General features: G+C 49.2%; 5 pseudogenes; all 5 read left to right on the plus strand.

Annotated features, from left to right (window-relative positions):
- The first annotated feature begins 1,025 nt into the window (after window positions 1-1,025).
- Window positions 1,026-1,238, plus strand: LOC124720539 (annotated as a pseudogene).
- Window positions 1,239-4,514: 3,276 nt separating this feature from the next.
- LOC124720550 lies at window positions 4,515-4,727 on the plus strand (annotated as a pseudogene).
- A 3,273-nt stretch (window positions 4,728-8,000) lies between these two features.
- On the plus strand, window positions 8,001-8,213 carry LOC124720827 (annotated as a pseudogene).
- Window positions 8,214-11,482: 3,269 nt separating this feature from the next.
- On the plus strand, window positions 11,483-11,695 carry LOC124720572 (annotated as a pseudogene).
- Window positions 11,696-14,967: 3,272 nt separating this feature from the next.
- On the plus strand, window positions 14,968-15,180 carry LOC124719270 (annotated as a pseudogene).
- Window positions 15,181-17,036: the final 1,856 nt, after the last annotated feature.

Raw genomic sequence — 17,036 nt, forward strand, 5'->3', positions numbered from 1 at the left:
GCTAATATCAACCACCTAGCCCTTCCCACAGAAGTTTCAGCGCTATGGTATCGCGTTGTAAACAATTTAATACCCACTAATCATCGCCTGGCGGCCATCCTCCTATGGCCCTCGGCTGCTTGCGGCCGATGTGGTGACGTAGACACCAGAGAGCATCGTCTCCTATGCCCTCACGTCACAGAAGTGTGGGACCTTGCACGTGTGCTATTAACGCTGATCGGTGGGACTACACTGGACTATGTGTCAGTCGACTGGTTCCTTAACCCTGGTATTCAGACCAACCCCCGAACACGACGTAACGCAATGGTGTGTCTCTTGGGCCAAACCATTTTCACGATCTATGACCTTTGCCTCGCAGATGCTGTCTCTTTCATGGACTACCTTTGGAGCCAGCATCGCCTGGCGGAATCTGACCGGAAATATACCATTACTTTTGCAAGATTTCTTAAAGTTGCAATGGTTCATGGTTATCAAAAGGTGTTCCGGGCTAACTAAGGCACCTCATATAAGAATTGCCTGAGTGTACCCCTGGATCTTTGTCACTCGGACTTTCAAACTACCCTTGACTTACCCATACCCCAGATTTGATATTGGCCTTCTGGGCATCACTAGAGTAGACTGTTCTGTGATACTGATAATATGGAAATTGGTAACATGCGAATTGTGTGAACCTTGTATGAAAAATTATTGGAAAATTGGAAAACGCATAATCTATCTTAGAGGATTATTACTTTGTTAATTCTATGGGCGATGGGATTATCTCGCCAGTTCGTTTGAGTGTGCTGCGTCGCTGTTTTTTTTTTATTTTGCCTTCATTTCTGTCTTTATTTATTTCTTTCTATTTAGTTTTTAAAATCATCACTTGCCTCACACCTGCAGAGGGAGGTGTGTTTCTGAGTAGTGTGTCGTCGCCCCCTGAGGCATAGCAGAGTATGCCTCCGCTTTTATTTTCGGTTTATGGCAATAAGTCTTGCTACTAACAACACCCTGCTTTACGTGCTGCGTCGACACTAGAGGATGGCGGCATTTTTGGAGAGGAAAAGGTAGGGCTATAGGGGAGGTAGGAGGGAAAAAAAGTGTAGTATCTGTTCTTATCAGCTTAATATCTGATACGTCCTGCATCACACGACCAGAATATTAAACTCATTTTTGGCTTCTGACGGAGTGCTAGGGGCTTGCTCCACCTCTGTAGCGGGTTGGCCCGGCATTGCAGTACCGCCGGGATCGGCCCACCTAAAATTAATTAAAACACAGCCTGAAATGGGTTAACATTCTGCAGTGATCAGATATTCCGCTGGTAGCAAAACTTGTCGTAGTTGTTGATGTGCCCAGTAGTTAGTTGCTTACACACCACGATTTCTTTTAATTAATTTAAGATTATCTTAAGTAATTTTTTTTTTTTTTTTTTGCGGTTAGCCGGACCGCACTTGCAGCCGCATTACGCTAGGCTGGTAATTTATGGGGGCACAGGACAGTGCCTTCGGATGCCTCGTTAGCGTCTCTTATGGTCTGGTCACAGATAATTTTAATTAAATTGTTTGGAGTTATAACCTTAGCTCCTCGCGAACGTCGTCGTCGTCGTCGTCGCCGCCGCACGCACGCAGAATACGTGTGTACACATGCACACACACATATGCAGTAGGTGGTGGACGACGTAAGCACTCGGCTAGGTGTAGCTCGCGCCAGTATAGCTCGCACCGGCCTGACGCTGCTGTGGGGCGGCCTCACGGCTTCTCCACTGCCCTGGCAGCTAGCGGCGTTCAAATAGGAGTCGCAGTTTACTCCTCGACATGGAGGGTAGTACTGGGCTGTTGACGAGTGCTCTCGTATATTGTCGTTCCTTCCGGCACTTGCTTTTGCGATGTTTTCGACGGTCGCCTGTTGCCATATCAGCCCGCACCACCGTATGTCACTCCCTCATGTGGAACGCACACGCTGCAAGCATTTAGGCCCTGACACTGCGGTTTTTCATCTCTGGCGGTACTCTGCAAGGATACCGCCCTTCGATTGTGCCATTCCAGCACTAATCGAAGTGCTAGGTTTTCCGGCCTGTTAGGAGACCGCTTCTGCAAAATGTGCGAGGAGATTTTTGCTGGTTGCGAGCTACCCGCCGATTTTCTAGCTGTACGTATTGGCTTTAATCCAAAGGTCACAGGTCACTGATGGGCTAAAGACGTACGTCCCATCACCGTTCTTAACACTGATTATAAGTTGGTGGCACGAAGTGTGGCTTCACGTCTTAAACAGGGAATGAATAAGGTACTTTGTCCCACTCAATCATGTGGCGTTTCGAATCGAACCACCTTCACCGCTGCTTCTATATACCGTGATGCTGTCTTACTCACCCACCGCCGACGCTCGAACCCCGGCTGCAATTGATCCCTAGATTTCGCCGGTGCCTCCGATAGGGTCTCCCATCCTACCTGCTGGCCGTTATGTAGCGGATGGGTTTCGGGGAGCACTTCATAAGAGTCATCCGGCACTTCTTGGATGGAGCAAATTCCACAATCATTGTGAACGGTTGCAGATCACGACCAATTCCCATCAGACGATCAGTTCGACAAGGGTGTCCCTTGTCAGTGTATTTTATCGCTTTGGCGCTGTACCCCATGCTGCGTGACATCGGACGGATGGTCGATGGTGTTCCTTTCCCAGGCGTCACCTTCCGCAGTGTGGCGTAGGCGGATGGTGTAGGTGTGTTTGTAGCAAACGCCAGGGACATCGATTCGGTTCGCCGAGTCCTCCACGTTTATGAACGAGCATCCGGTGCCATGTTAAAATCCAACAAAATGGTGCTAATCCCACTAGGACCACGATCATTGACCATCGAACGCCCATGCTACCGGATTGTAGGGGAACAACGTATCTTGGGTCTTGAGGTGACTGCCTGTCCACAGCGCATGTTAACACTCACGTGCAGGCGGATTCTCACGCGCATCAGAGGACTTTGCGTGAGTCACACTGATCAACGACTCGACCTCCATCAACGAATCCAACTGATTAATACTTACATCCTATCACGGGCATGGTATGTAGCACAACTCCTTACGCTACCGAAACAAACCAGCAGAGCCATCTCACAAACAGTATATTGCCTATTGTGGCGGCGTGCACTATTCAAAGTTGATGCACAGACTTGTACACTGCCAAAAGTCGATAGTCGCCTTGGACTCATTGACTTTCCTCACAAATGTGCGGCAATCCTGATTCACCGTATCGCCACTTTGCGTGAGATTGACCCAGGTGGGACAACAGCGGTGCTTTTCGACCGTTATCGCCTACAATCGGCGCGTGCACCAGTATGCTTGACACATATTCCATTCCGGATGACGACAGTCAAGGACTATCACCTCAATCAAAGTTACATCCTAGCAGTGGCCACCGACAAGGCACGCACATCGAAGCGCCTTTACTAGGCGCTTCGAGGCCAGCTCACACCACACAAATTGGAGGACAGACGACCGTCGGTCATCTGGCACCACGCTTGGGCTAATATCAACCACCTAGCCCTTCCCACAGAAGTTTCAGCGCTATGGTATCGCGTTGTAAACAATTTAATACCCACTAATCATCGCCTGGCGGCCATCCTCCTATGGCCCTCGGCTGCTTGCGGCCGATGTGGTGACGTAGACACCAGAGAGCATCGTCTCCTATGCCCTCACGTCACAGAAGTGTGGGACCTTGCACGTGTGCTATTAACGCTGATCGGTGGGACTACACTGGACTATGTGTCAGTCGACTGGTTCCTTAACCCTGGTATTCAGACCAACCCCCGAACACGACGTAACGCAATGGTGTGTCTCTTGGGCCAAACCATTTTCACGATCTATGACCTTTGCCTCGCAGATGCTGTCTCTTTCATGGACTACCTTTGGAGCCAGCATCGCCTGGCGGAATCTGACCGGAAATATACCATTACTTTTGCAAGATTTCTTAAAGTTGCAATGGTTCATGGTTATCAAAAGGTGTTCCGGGCTAACTAAGGCACCTCATATAAGAATTGCCTGAGTGTACCCCTGGATCTTTGTCACTCGGACTTTCAAACTACCCTTGACTTACCCATACCCCAGATTTGATATTGGCCTTCTGGGCATCACTAGAGTAGACTGTTCTGTGATACTGATAATATGGAAATTGGTAACATGCGAATTGTGTGAACCTTGTATGAAAAATTATTGGAAAATTGGAAAACGCATAATCTATCTTAGAGGATTATTACTTTGTTAATTCTATGGGCGATGGGATTATCTCGCCAGTTCGTTTGAGTGTGCTGCGTCGCTGTTTTTTTTTTTATTTTGCCTTCATTTCTGTCTTTATTTATTTCTTTCTATTTAGTTTTTAAAATCATCACTTGCCTCACACCTGCAGAGGGAGGTGTGTTTCTGAGTAGTGTGTCGTCGCCCCCTGAGGCATAGCAGAGTATGCCTCCGCTTTTATTTTCGGTTTATGGCAATAAGTCTTGCTACTAACAACACCCTGCTTTACGTGCTGCGTCGACACTAGAGGATGGCGGCATTTTTGGAGAGGAAAAGGTAGGGCTATAGGGGAGGTAGGAGGGAAAAAAAGTGTAGTATCTGTTCTTATCAGCTTAATATCTGATACGTCCTGCATCACACGACCAGAATATTAAACTCATTTTTGGCTTCTGACGGAGTGCTAGGGGCTTGCTCCACCTCTGTAGCGGGTTGGCCCGGCATTGCAGTACCGCCGGGATCGGCCCACCTAAAATTAATTAAAACACAGCCTGAAATGGGTTAACATTCTGCAGTGATCAGATATTCCGCTGGTAGCAAAACTTGTCGTAGTTGTTGATGTGCCCAGTAGTTAGTTGCTTACACACCACGATTTCTTTTAATTAATTTAAGATTATCTTAAGTAATTTTTTTTTTTTTGCGGTTAGCCGGACCGCACTTGCAGCCGCATTACGCTAGGCTGGTAATTTATGGGGGCACAGGACAGTGCCTTCGGATACCTCGTTAGCGTCTCTTATGGTCTGGTCACAGATAATTTTAATTAAATTGTTTGGAGTTATAACCTTAGCTCCTCGCGAACGTCGTCGTCGTCGTCGTCGTCGCCGCCGCACGCACGCAGAATACGTGTGTACACACGCACACACACATATGCAGTAGGTGGTGGACGACGTAAGCACTCGGCTAGGTGTAGCTCGCGCCAGTATAACTCGCACCGGCCTGACGCTGCTGTGGGGCGGCCTCACGGCTTCTCCACTGCCCTGGCAGCTAGCGGCGTTCAAATAGGAGTCGCAGTTTACTCCTCGACATGGAGGGTAGTACTGGGCTGTTGACGAGTGCTCTCGTATATTGTCGTTCCTTCCGGCACTTGCTTTTGCGATGTTTTCGACGGTCGCCTGTTGCCATATCAGCCCGCACCACCGTATGTCACTCCCTCATGTGGAACGCACACGCTGCAAGCATTTAGGCCCTGACACTGCGGTTTTTCATCTCTGGCGGTACTCCGCAAGGATACCGCCCTTCGATTGTGCCATTCCAGCACTAATCGAAGTGCTAGGTTTTCCGGCCTGTTAGGAGACCGCTTCTGCAAAATGTGCGAGGAGATTTTTGCTGGTTGCGAGCTACCCGCCGATTTTCTAGCTGTACATATTGGCTTTAATCCAAAGGTCACAGGTCACTGATGGGCTAAAGACGTACGTCCCATCACCGTTCTTAACACTGATTATAAGTTGGTGGCACGAAGTGTGGCTTCACGTCTTAAACAGGAAATGAATAAGGTACTTTGTCCCACTCAATCATGTGGCGTTTCGAATCGAACCACCTTCACCGCTGCTTCTATATACCGTGATGCTGTCTTACTCACCCACCGCCGACGCTCGAACCCCGGCTGCAATTGATCCCTAGATTTCGCCGGTGCCTCCGATAGGGTCTCCCATCCTACCTGCTGGCCGTTATGTAGCGGATGGGTTTCGGGGAGCACTTCATAAGAGTCATCCGGCACTTCTTGGATGGAGCAAATTCCACAATCATTGTGAACGGTTGCAGATCACGACCAATTCCCATCAGACGATCAGTTCGACAAGGGTGTCCCTTGTCAGTGTATTTTATCGCTTTGGCGCTGTACCCCATGCTGCGTGACATCGGACGGATGGTCGATGGTGTTCCTTTCCCAGGCGTCACCTTCCGCAGTGTGGCGTAGGCGGATGGTGTAGGTGTGTTTGTAGCAAACGCCAGGGACATCGATTCGGTTCGCCGAGTCCTCCACGTTTATGAACGAGCATCCGGTGCCATGTTAAAATCCAACAAAATGGTGCTAATCCCACTAGGACCACGATCATTGACCATCGAACGCCCATGCTACCGGATTGTAGGGGAACAACGTATCTTGGGTCTTGAGGTGACTGCCTGTCCACAGCGCATGTTAACACTCACGTGCAGGCGGATTCTCACGCGCATCAGAGGACTTTGCGTGAGTCACACTGATCAACGACTCGACCTCCATCAACGAATCCAACTGATTAATACTTACATCCTATCACGGGCATGGTATGTAGCACAACTCCTTACGCTACCGAAACAAACCAGCAGAGCCATCTCACAAACAGTATATTGCCTATTGTGGCGGCGTGCACTATTCAAAGTTGATGCACAGACTTGTACACTGCCAAAAGTCGATAGTCGCCTTGGACTCATTGACTTTCCTCACAAATGTGCGGCAATCCTGATTCACCGTATCGCCACTTTGCGTGAGATTGACCCAGGTGGGACAACAGCGGTGCTTTTCGACCGTTATCGCCTACAATCGGCGCGTGCACCAGTATGCTTGACACATATTCCATTCCGGATGACGACAGTCAAGGACTATCACCTCAATCAAAGTTACATCCTAGCAGTGGCCACCGACAAGGCACGCACATCGAAGCGCCTTTACTAGGCGCTTCGAGGCCAGCTCACACCACACAAATTGGAGGACAGACGACCGTCGGTCATCTGGCACCACGCTTGGGCTAATATCAACCACCTAGCCCTTCCCACAGAAGTTTCAGCGCTATGGTATCGCGTTGTAAACAATTTAATACCCACTAATCATCGCCTGGCGGCCATCCTCCTATGGCCCTCGGCTGCTTGCGGCCGATGTGGTGACGTAGACACCAGAGAGCATCGTCTCCTATGCCCTCACGTCACAGAAGTGTGGGACCTTGCACGTGTGCTATTAACGCTGATCGGTGGGACTACACTGGACTATGTGTCAGTCGACTGGTTCCTTAACCCTGGTATTCAGACCAACCCCCGAACACGACGTAACGCAATGGTGTGTCTCTTGGGCCAAACCATTTTCACGATCTATGACCTTTGCCTCGCAGATGCTGTCTCTTTCATGGACTACCTTTGGAGCCAGCATCGCCTGGCGGAATCTGACCGGAAATATACCATTACTTTTGCAAGATTTCTTAAAGTTGCAATGGTTCATGGTTATCAAAAGGAGTTCCGGGCTAACTGAGGCACCTCATATAAGAATTGCCTGAGTGTACCCCTGGATCTTTGTCACTCGGACTTTCAAACTACCCTTGACTTACCCATACCCCAGATTTGATATTGGCCTTCTGGGCATCACTAGAGTAGACTGTTCTGTGATACTGATAATATGGAAATTGGTAACATGCGAATTGTGTGAACCTTGTATGAAAAATTATTGGAAAATTGGAAAACGCATAATCTATCTTAGAGGATTATTACTTTGTTAATTCTATGGGCGATGGGATTATCTCGCCAGTTCGTTTGAGTGTGCTGCGTCGCTGTTTTTTTTTTATTTTGCCTTCATTTCTGTCTTTATTTATTTCTTTCTATTTAGTTTTTAAAATCATCACTTGCCTCACACCTGCAGAGGGAGGTGTGTTTCTGAGTAGTGTGTCGTCGCCCCCTGAGGCATAGCAGAGTATGCCTCCGCTTTTATTTTCGGTTTATGGCAATAAGTCTTGCTACTAACAACACCCTGCTTTACGTGCTGCGTCGACACTAGAGGATGGCGGCATTTTTGGAGAGGAAAAGGTAGGGCTATAGGGGAGGTAGGAGGGAAAAAAAGTGTAGTATCTGTTCTTATCAGCTTAATATCTGATACGTCCTGCATCACACGACCAGAATATTAAACTCATTTTTGGCTTCTGACGGAGTGCTAGGGGCTTGCTCCACCTCTGTAGCGGGTTGGCCCGGCATTGCAGTGCCGCCGGGATCGGCCCACCTAAAATTAATTAAAACACAGCCTGAAATGGGTTAACATTCTGCAGTGATCAGATATTCCGCTGGTAGCAAAACTTGTCGTAGTTGTTGATGTGCCCAGTAGTTAGTTGCTTACACACCACGATTTCTTTTAATTAATTTAAGATTATCTTAAGTATTTTTTTTTTTTTGCGGTTAGCCGGACCGCACTTGCAGCCGCATTACGCTAGGCTGGTAATTTATGGGGGCACAGGACAGTGCCTTCGGATGCCTCGTTAGCGTCTCTTATGGTCTGGTCACAGATAATTTTAATTAAATTGTTTGGAGTTATAACCTTAGCTCCTCGCGAACGTCGTCGTCGTCGTCGTCGCCGCCGCACGCACGCAGAACACGTGTGTACACACGCACACACACATATGCAGTAGGTGGTGGACGACGTAAGCACTCGGCTAGGTGTAGCTCGCGCCAGTATAGCTCGCACCGGCCTGACGCTGCTGTGGGGCGGCCTCACGGCTTCTCCACTGCCCTGGCAGCTAGCGGCGTTCAAATTGGAGACGCAGTTTACTCCTCGACATGGAGGGTAGTACTGGGCTGTTGACGAGTGCTCTCGTATATTGTCGTTCCTTCCGGCACTTGCTTTTGCGATGTTTTCGACGGTCGCCTGTTGCCATATCAGCCCGCACCACCGTATGTCACTCCCTCATGTGGAACGCACACGCTGCAAGCATTTAGGCCCTGACACTGCGGTTTTTCATCTCTGGCGGTACTCCGCAAGGATACCGCCCTTCGATTGTGCCATTCCAGCACTAATCGAAGTGCTAGGTTTTCCGGCCTGTTAGGAGACCGCTTCTGCAAAATGTGCGAGGAGATTTTTGCTGGTTGCGAGCTACCCGCCGATTTTCTAGCTGTACATATTGGCTTTAATCCAAAGGTCACAGGTCACTGATGGGCTAAAGACGTACGTCCCATCACCGTTCTTAACACTGATTATAAGTTGGTGGCACGAAGTGTGGCTTCACGTCTTAAACAGGAAATGAATAAGGTACTTTGTCCCACTCAATCATGTGGCGTTTCGAATCGAACCACCTTCACCGCTGCTTCTATATACCGTGATGCTGTCTTACTCACCCACCGCCGACGCTCGAACCCCGGCTGCAATTGATCCCTAGATTTCGCCGGTGCCTCCGATAGGGTCTCCCATCCTACCTGCTGGCCGTTATGTAGCGGATGGGTTTCGGGGAGCACTTCATAAGAGTCATCCGGCACTTCTTGGATGGAGCAAATTCCACAATCATTGTGAACGGTTGCAGATCACGACCAATTCCCATCAGACGATCAGTTCGACAAGGGTGTCCCTTGTCAGTGTATTTTATCGCTTTGGCGCTGTATCCCATGCTGCGTGACATCGGACGGATGGTCGATGGTGTTCCTTTCCCAGGCGTCACCTTCCGCAGTGTGGCGTAGGCGGATGGTGTAGGTGTGTTTGTAGCAAACGCCAGGGACATCGATTCGGTTCGCCGAGTCCTCCACGTTTATGAACGAGCATCCGGTGCCATGTTAAAATCCAACAAAATGGTGCTAATCCCACTAGGACCACGATCATTGACCATCGAACGCCCATGCTACCGGATTGTAGGGGAACAACGTATCTTGGGTCTTGAGGTGACTGCCTGTCCACAGCGCATGTTAACACTCACGTGCAGGCGGATTCTCACGCGCATCAGAGGACTTTGCGTGAGTCACACTGATCAACGACTCGACCTCCATCAACGAATCCAACTGATTAATACTTACATCCTATCACGGGCATGGTATGTAGCACAACTCCTTACGCTACCGAAACAAACCAGCAGAGCCATCTCACAAACAGTATATTGCCTATTGTGGCGGCGTGCACTATTCAAAGTTGATGCACAGACTTGTACACTGCCAAAAGTCGATAGTCGCCTTGGACTCATTGACTTTCCCCACAAATGTGCGGCAATCCTGATTCACCGTATCGCCACTTTGCGTGAGATTGACCCAGGTGGGACAACAGCGGTGCTTTTCGACCGTTATCGCCTACAATCGGCGCGTGCACCAGTATGCTTGACACATATTCCATTCCGGATGACGACAGTCAAGGACTATCACCTCAATCAAAGTTACATCCTAGCAGTGGCCACCGACAAGGCACGCACATCGAAGCGCCTTTACTAGGCGCTTCGAGGCCAGCTCACACCACACAAATTGGAGGACAGACGACCGTCGGTCATCTGGCACCACGCTTGGGCTAATATCAACCACCTAGCCCTTCCCACAGAAGTTTCAGCGCTATGGTATCGCGTTGTAAACAATTTAATACCCACTAATCATCGCCTGGCGGCCATCCTCCTATGGCCCTCGGCTGCTTGCGGCCGATGTGGTGACGTAGACACCAGAGAGCATCGTCTCCTATGCCCTCACGTCACAGAAGTGTGGGACCTTGCACGTGTGCTATTAACGCTGATCGGTGGGACTACACTGGACTATGTGTCAGTCGACTGGTTCCTTAACCCTGGTATTCAGACCAACCCCCGAACACGACGTAACGCAATGGTGTGTCTCTTGGGCCAAACCATTTTCACGATCTATGACCTTTGCCTCGCAGATGCTGTCTCTTTCATGGACTACCTTTGGAGCCAGCATCGCCTGGCGGAATCTGACCGGAAATATACCATTACTTTTGCAAGATTTCTTAAAGTTGCAATGGTTCATGGTTATCAAAAGGTGTTCCGGGCTAACTAAGGCACCTCATATAAGAATTGCCTGAGTGTACCCCTGGATCTTTGTCACTCGGACTTTCAAACTACCCTTGACTTACCCATACCCCAGATTTGATATTGGCCTTCTGGGCATCACTAGAGTAGACTGTTCTGTGATACTGATAATATGGAAATTGGTAACATGCGAATTGTGTGAACCTTGTATGAAAAATTATTGGAAAATTGGAAAACGCATAATCTATCTTAGAGGATTATTACTTTGTTAATTCTATGGGCGATGGGATTATCTCGCCAGTTCGTTTGAGTGTGCTGCGTCGCTGTTTTTTTTTTATTTTGCCTTCATTTCTGTCTTTATTTATTTCTTTCTATTTAGTTTTTAAAATCATCACTTGCCTCACACCTGCAGAGGGAGGTGTGTTTCTGAGTAGTGTGTCGTCGCCCCCTGAGGCATAGCAGAGTATGCCTCCGCTTTTATTTTCGGTTTATGGCAATAAGTCTTGCTACTAACAACACCCTGCTTTACGTGCTGCGTCGACACTAGAGGATGGCGGCATTTTTGGAGAGGAAAAGGTAGGGCTATAGGGGAGGTAGGAGGGAAAAAAAGTGTAGTATCTGTTCTTATCAGCTTAATATCTGATACGTCCTGCATCACACGACCAGAATATTAAACTCATTTTTGGCTTCTGACGGAGTGCTAGGGGCTTGCTCCACCTCTGTAGCGGGTTGGCCCGGCATTGCAGTACCGCCGGGATCGGCCCACCTAAAATTAATTAAAACACAGCCTGAAATGGGTTAACATTCTGCAGTGATCAGATATTCCGCTGGTAGCAAAACTTGTCGTAGTTGTTGATGTGCCCAGTAGTTAGTTGCTTACACACCACGATTTCTTTTAATTAATTTAAGATTATCTTAAGTAATTTTTTTTTTTTTGCGGTTAGCCGGACCGCACTTGCAGCCGCATTACGCTAGGCTGGTAATTTATGGGGGCACAGGACAGTGCCTTCGGATGCCTCGTTAGCGTCTCTTATGGTCTGGTCACAGATAATTTTAATTAAATTGTTTGGAGTTATAACCTTAGCTCCTCGCGAACGTCGTCGTCGTCGTCGTCGCCGCCGCACGCACGCAGAATACGTGTGTACACACGCACACACACATATGCAGTAGGTGGTGGACGACGTAAGCACTCGGCTAGGTGTAGCTCGCGCCAGTATAGCTCGCACCGGCCTGACGCTGCTGTGGGGCGGCCTCACGGCTTCTCCACTGCCCTGGCAGCTAGCGGCGTTCAAATAGGAGTCGCAGTTTACTCCTCGACATGGAGGGTAGTACTGGGCTGTTGACGAGTGCTCTCGTATATTGTCGTTCCTTCCGGCACTTGCTTTTGCGATGTTTTCGACGGTCGCCTGTTGCCATATCAGCCCGCACCACCGTATGTCACTCCCTCATGTGGAACGCACACGCTGCAAGCATTTAGGCCCTGACACTGCGGTTTTTCATCTCTGGCGGTACTCCGCAAGGATACCGCCCTTCGATTGTGCCATTCCAGCACTAATCGAAGTGCTAGGTTTTCCGGCCTGTTAGGAGACCGCTTCTGCAAAATGTGCGAGGAGATTTTTGCTGGTTGCGAGCTACCCGCCGATTTTCTAGCTGTACGTATTGGCTTTAATCCAAAGGTCACAGGTCACTGATGGGCTAAAGACGTACGTCCCATCACCGTTCTTAACACTGATTATAAGTTGGTGGCACGAAGTGTGGCTTCACGTCTTAAACAGGGAATGAATAAGGTACTTTGTCCCACTCAATCATGTGGCGTTTCGAATCGAACCACCTTCACCGCTGCTTCTATATACCGTGATGCTGTCTTACTCACCCACCGCCGACGCTCGAACCCCGGCTGCAATTGATCCCTAGATTTCGCCGGTGCCTCCGATAGGGTCTCCCATCCTACCTGCTGGCCGTTATGTAGCGGATGGGTTTCGGGGAGCACTTCATAAGAGTCATCCGGCACTTCTTGGATGGAGCAAATTCCACAATCATTGTGAACGGTTGCAGATCACGACCAATTCCCATCAGACGATCAGTTCGACAAGGGTGTCCCTTGTCAGTGTATTTTATCGCTTTGGCGCTGTACCCCATGCTGCGTGACATCGGACGGATGGTCGATGGTGTTCCTTTCCCAGGCGTCACCTTCCGCAGTGTGGCGTAGGCGGATGGTGTAGGTGTGTTTGTAGCAAACGCCAGGGACATCGATTCGGTTCGCCGAGTCCTCCACGTTTATGAACGAGCATCCGGTGCCATGTTAAAATCCAACAAAATGGTGCTAATCCCACTAGGACCACGATCATTGACCATCGAACGCCCATGCTACCGGATTGTAGGGGAACAACGTATCTTGGGTCTTGAGGTGACTGCCTGTCCACAGCGCATGTTAACACTCACGTGCAGGCGGATTCTCACGCGCATCAGAGGACTTTGCGTGAGTCACACTGATCAACGACTCGACCTCCATCAACGAATCCAACTGATTAATACTTACATCCTATCACGGGCATGGTATGTAGCACAACTCCTTACGCTACCGAAACAAACCAGCAGAGCCATCTCACAAACAGTATATTGCCTATTGTGGCGGCGTGCACTATTCAAAGTTGATGCACAGACTTGTACACTGCCAAAAGTCGATAGTCGCCTTGGACTCATTGACTTTCCCCACAAATGTGCGGCAATCCTGATTCACCGTATCGCCACTTTGCGTGAGATTGACCCAGGTGGGACAACAGCGGTGCTTTTCGACCGTTATCGCCTACAATCGGCGCGTGCACCAGTATGCTTGACACATATTCCATTCCGGATGACGACAGTCAAGGACTATCACCTCAATCAAAGTTACATCCTAGCAGTGGCCACCGACAAGGCACGCACATCGAAGCGCCTTTACTAGGCGCTTCGAGGCCAGCTCACACCACACAAATTGGAGGACAGACGACCGTCGGTCATCTGGCACCACGCTTGGGCTAATATCAACCACCTAGCCCTTCCCACAGAAGTTTCAGCGCTATGGTATCGCGTTGTAAACAATTTAATACCCACTAATCATCGCCTGGCGGCCATCCTCCTATGGCCCTCGGCTGCTTGCGGCCGATGTGGTGACGTAGACACCAGAGAGCATCGTCTCCTATGCCCTCACGTCACAGAAGTGTGGGACCTTGCACGTGTGCTATTAACGCTGATCGGTGGGACTACACTGGACTATGTGTCAGTCGACTGGTTCCTTAACCCTGGTATTCAGACCAACCCCCGAACACGACGTAACGCAATGGTGTGTCTCTTGGGCCAAACCATTTTCACGATCTATGACCTTTGCCTCGCAGATGCTGTCTCTTTCATGGACTACCTTTGGAGCCAGCATCGCCTGGCGGAATCTGACCGGAAATATACCATTACTTTTGCAAGATTTCTTAAAGTTGCAATGGTTCATGGTTATCAAAAGGTGTTCCGGGCTAACTAAGGCACCTCGTATAAGAATTGCCTGAGTGTACCCCTGGATCTTTGTCACTCGGACTTTCAAACTACCCTTGACTTACCCATACCCCAGATTTGATATTGGCCTTCTGGGCATCACTAGAGTAGACTGTTCTGTGATACTGATAATATGGAAATTGGTAACATGCGAATTGTGTGAACCTTGTATGAAAAATTATTGGAAAATTGGAAAACGCATAATCTATCTTAGAGGATTATTACTTTGTTAATTCTATGGGCGATGGGATTATCTCGCCAGTTCGTTTGAGTGTGCTGCGTCGCTGTTTTTTTTTTTTATTTTGCCTTCATTTCTGTCTTTATTTATTTCTTTCTATTTAGTTTTTAAAATCATCACTTGCCTCACACCTGCAGAGGGAGGTGTGTTTCTGAGTAGTGTGTCGTCGCCCCCTGAGGCATAGCAGAGTATGCCTCCGCTTTTATTTTCGGTTTATGGCAATAAGTCTTGCTACTAACAACACCCTGCTTTACGTGCTGCGTCGACACTAGAGGATGGCGGCATTTTTGGAGAGGAAAAGGTAGGGCTATAGGGGAGGTAGGAGGGAAAAAAAGTGTAGTATCTGTTCTTATCAGCTTAATATCTGATACGTCCTGCATCACACGACCACAATATTAAACTCATTTTTGGCTTCTGACGGAGTGCTAGGGGCTTGCTCCACCTCTGTAGCGGGTTGGCCCGGCATTGCAGTACCGCCGGGATCGGCCCACCTAAAATTAATTAAAACACAGCCTGAAATGGGTTAACATTCTGCAGTGATCAGATATTCCGCTGGTAGCAAAACTTGTCGTAGTTGTTGATGTGCCCAGTAGTTAGTTGCTTACACACCACGATTTCTTTTAATTAATTTAAGATTATCTTAAGTAATTTTTTTTTTTTTTTTGCGGTTAGCCGGACCGCACTTGCAGCCGCATTACGCTAGGCTGGTAATTTATGGGGGCACAGGACAGTGCCTTCGGATGCCTCGTTAGCGTCTCTTATGGTCTGGTCACAGATAATTTTAATTAAATTGTTTGGAGTTATAACCTTAGCTCCTCGCGAACGTCGTCGTCGTCGTCGTCGCCGCCGCACGCACGCAGAATACGTGTGTACACACGCACACACACATATGCAGTAGGTGGTGGACGACGTAAGCATTCGGCTAGGTGTAGCTCGCGCCAGTATAGCTCGCACCGGCCTGACGCTGCTGTGGGGCGGCCTCACGGCTTCTCCACTGCCCTGGCAGCTAGCGGCGTTCAAATAGGAGTCGCAGTTTACTCCTCGACATGGAGGGTAGTACTGGGCTGTTGACGAGTGCTCTCGTATATTGTCGTTCCTTCCGGCACTTGCTTTTGCGATGTTTTCGACGGTCGCCTGTTGCCATATCAGCCCGCACCACCGTATGTCACTCCCTCATGTGGAACGCACACGCTGCAAGCATTTAGGCCCTGACACTGCGGTTTTTCATCTCTGGCGGTACTCCGCAAGGATACCGCCCTTCGATTGTGCCATTCCAGCACTAATCGAAGTGCTAGGTTTTCCGGCCTGTTAGGAGACCGCTTCTGCAAAATGTGCGAGGAGATTTTTGCTGGTTGCGAGCTACCCGCCGATTTTCTAGCTGTACGTATTGGCTTTAATCCAAAGGTCACAGGTCACTGATGGGCTAAAGACGTACGTCCCATCACCGTTCTTAACACTGATTATAAGTTGGTGGCACGAAGTGTGGCTTCACGTCTTAAACAGGGAATGAATAAGGTACTTTGTCCCACTCAATCATGTGGCGTTTCGAATCGAACCACCTTCACCGCTGCTTCTATATACCGTGATGCTGTCTTACTCACCCACCGCCGACGCTCGAACCCCGGCTGCAATTGATCCCTAGATTTCGCCGGTGCCTCCGATAGGGTCTCCCATCCTACCTGCTGGCCGTTATGTAGCGGATGGGTTTCGGGGAGCACTTCATAAGAGTCATCCGGCACTTCTTGGATGGAGCAAATTCCACAATCATTGTGAACGGTTGCAGATCACGACCAATTCCCATCAGACGATCAGTTCGACAAGGGTGTCCCTTGTCAGTGTATTTTATCGCTTTGGCGCTGTACCCCATGCTGCGTGACATCGGACGGATGGTCGATGGTGTTCCTTTCCCAGGCGTCACCTTCCGCAGTGTGGCGTAGGCGGATGGTGTAGGTGTGTTTGTAGCAAACGCCAGGGACATCGATTCGGTTCGCCGAGTCCTCCACGTTTATGAACGAGCATCCGGTGCCATGTTAAAATCCAACAAAATGGTGCTAATCCCACTAGGACCACGATCATTGACCATCGAACGCCCATGCTACCGGATTGTAGGGGAACAACGTATCTTGGGTCTTGAGGTGACTGCCTGTCCACAGCGCATGTTAACACTCACGTGCAGGCGGATTCTCACGCGCATCAGAGGACTTTGCGTGAGTCACACTGATCAACGACTCGACCTCCATCAACGAATCCAACTGATTAATACTTACATCCTATCACGGGCATGGTATGTAGCACAACTCCTTACGCTACCGAAACAAACCAGCAGAGCCATCTCACAAACAGTATATTGCC

The sequence above is a fragment of the Schistocerca piceifrons genome, chromosome 1 (genome assembly GCF_021461385.2).
Source record: "Schistocerca piceifrons isolate TAMUIC-IGC-003096 chromosome 1, iqSchPice1.1, whole genome shotgun sequence".
NCBI classification, from domain to species: domain Eukaryota; kingdom Metazoa; phylum Arthropoda; class Insecta; order Orthoptera; family Acrididae; genus Schistocerca; species Schistocerca piceifrons.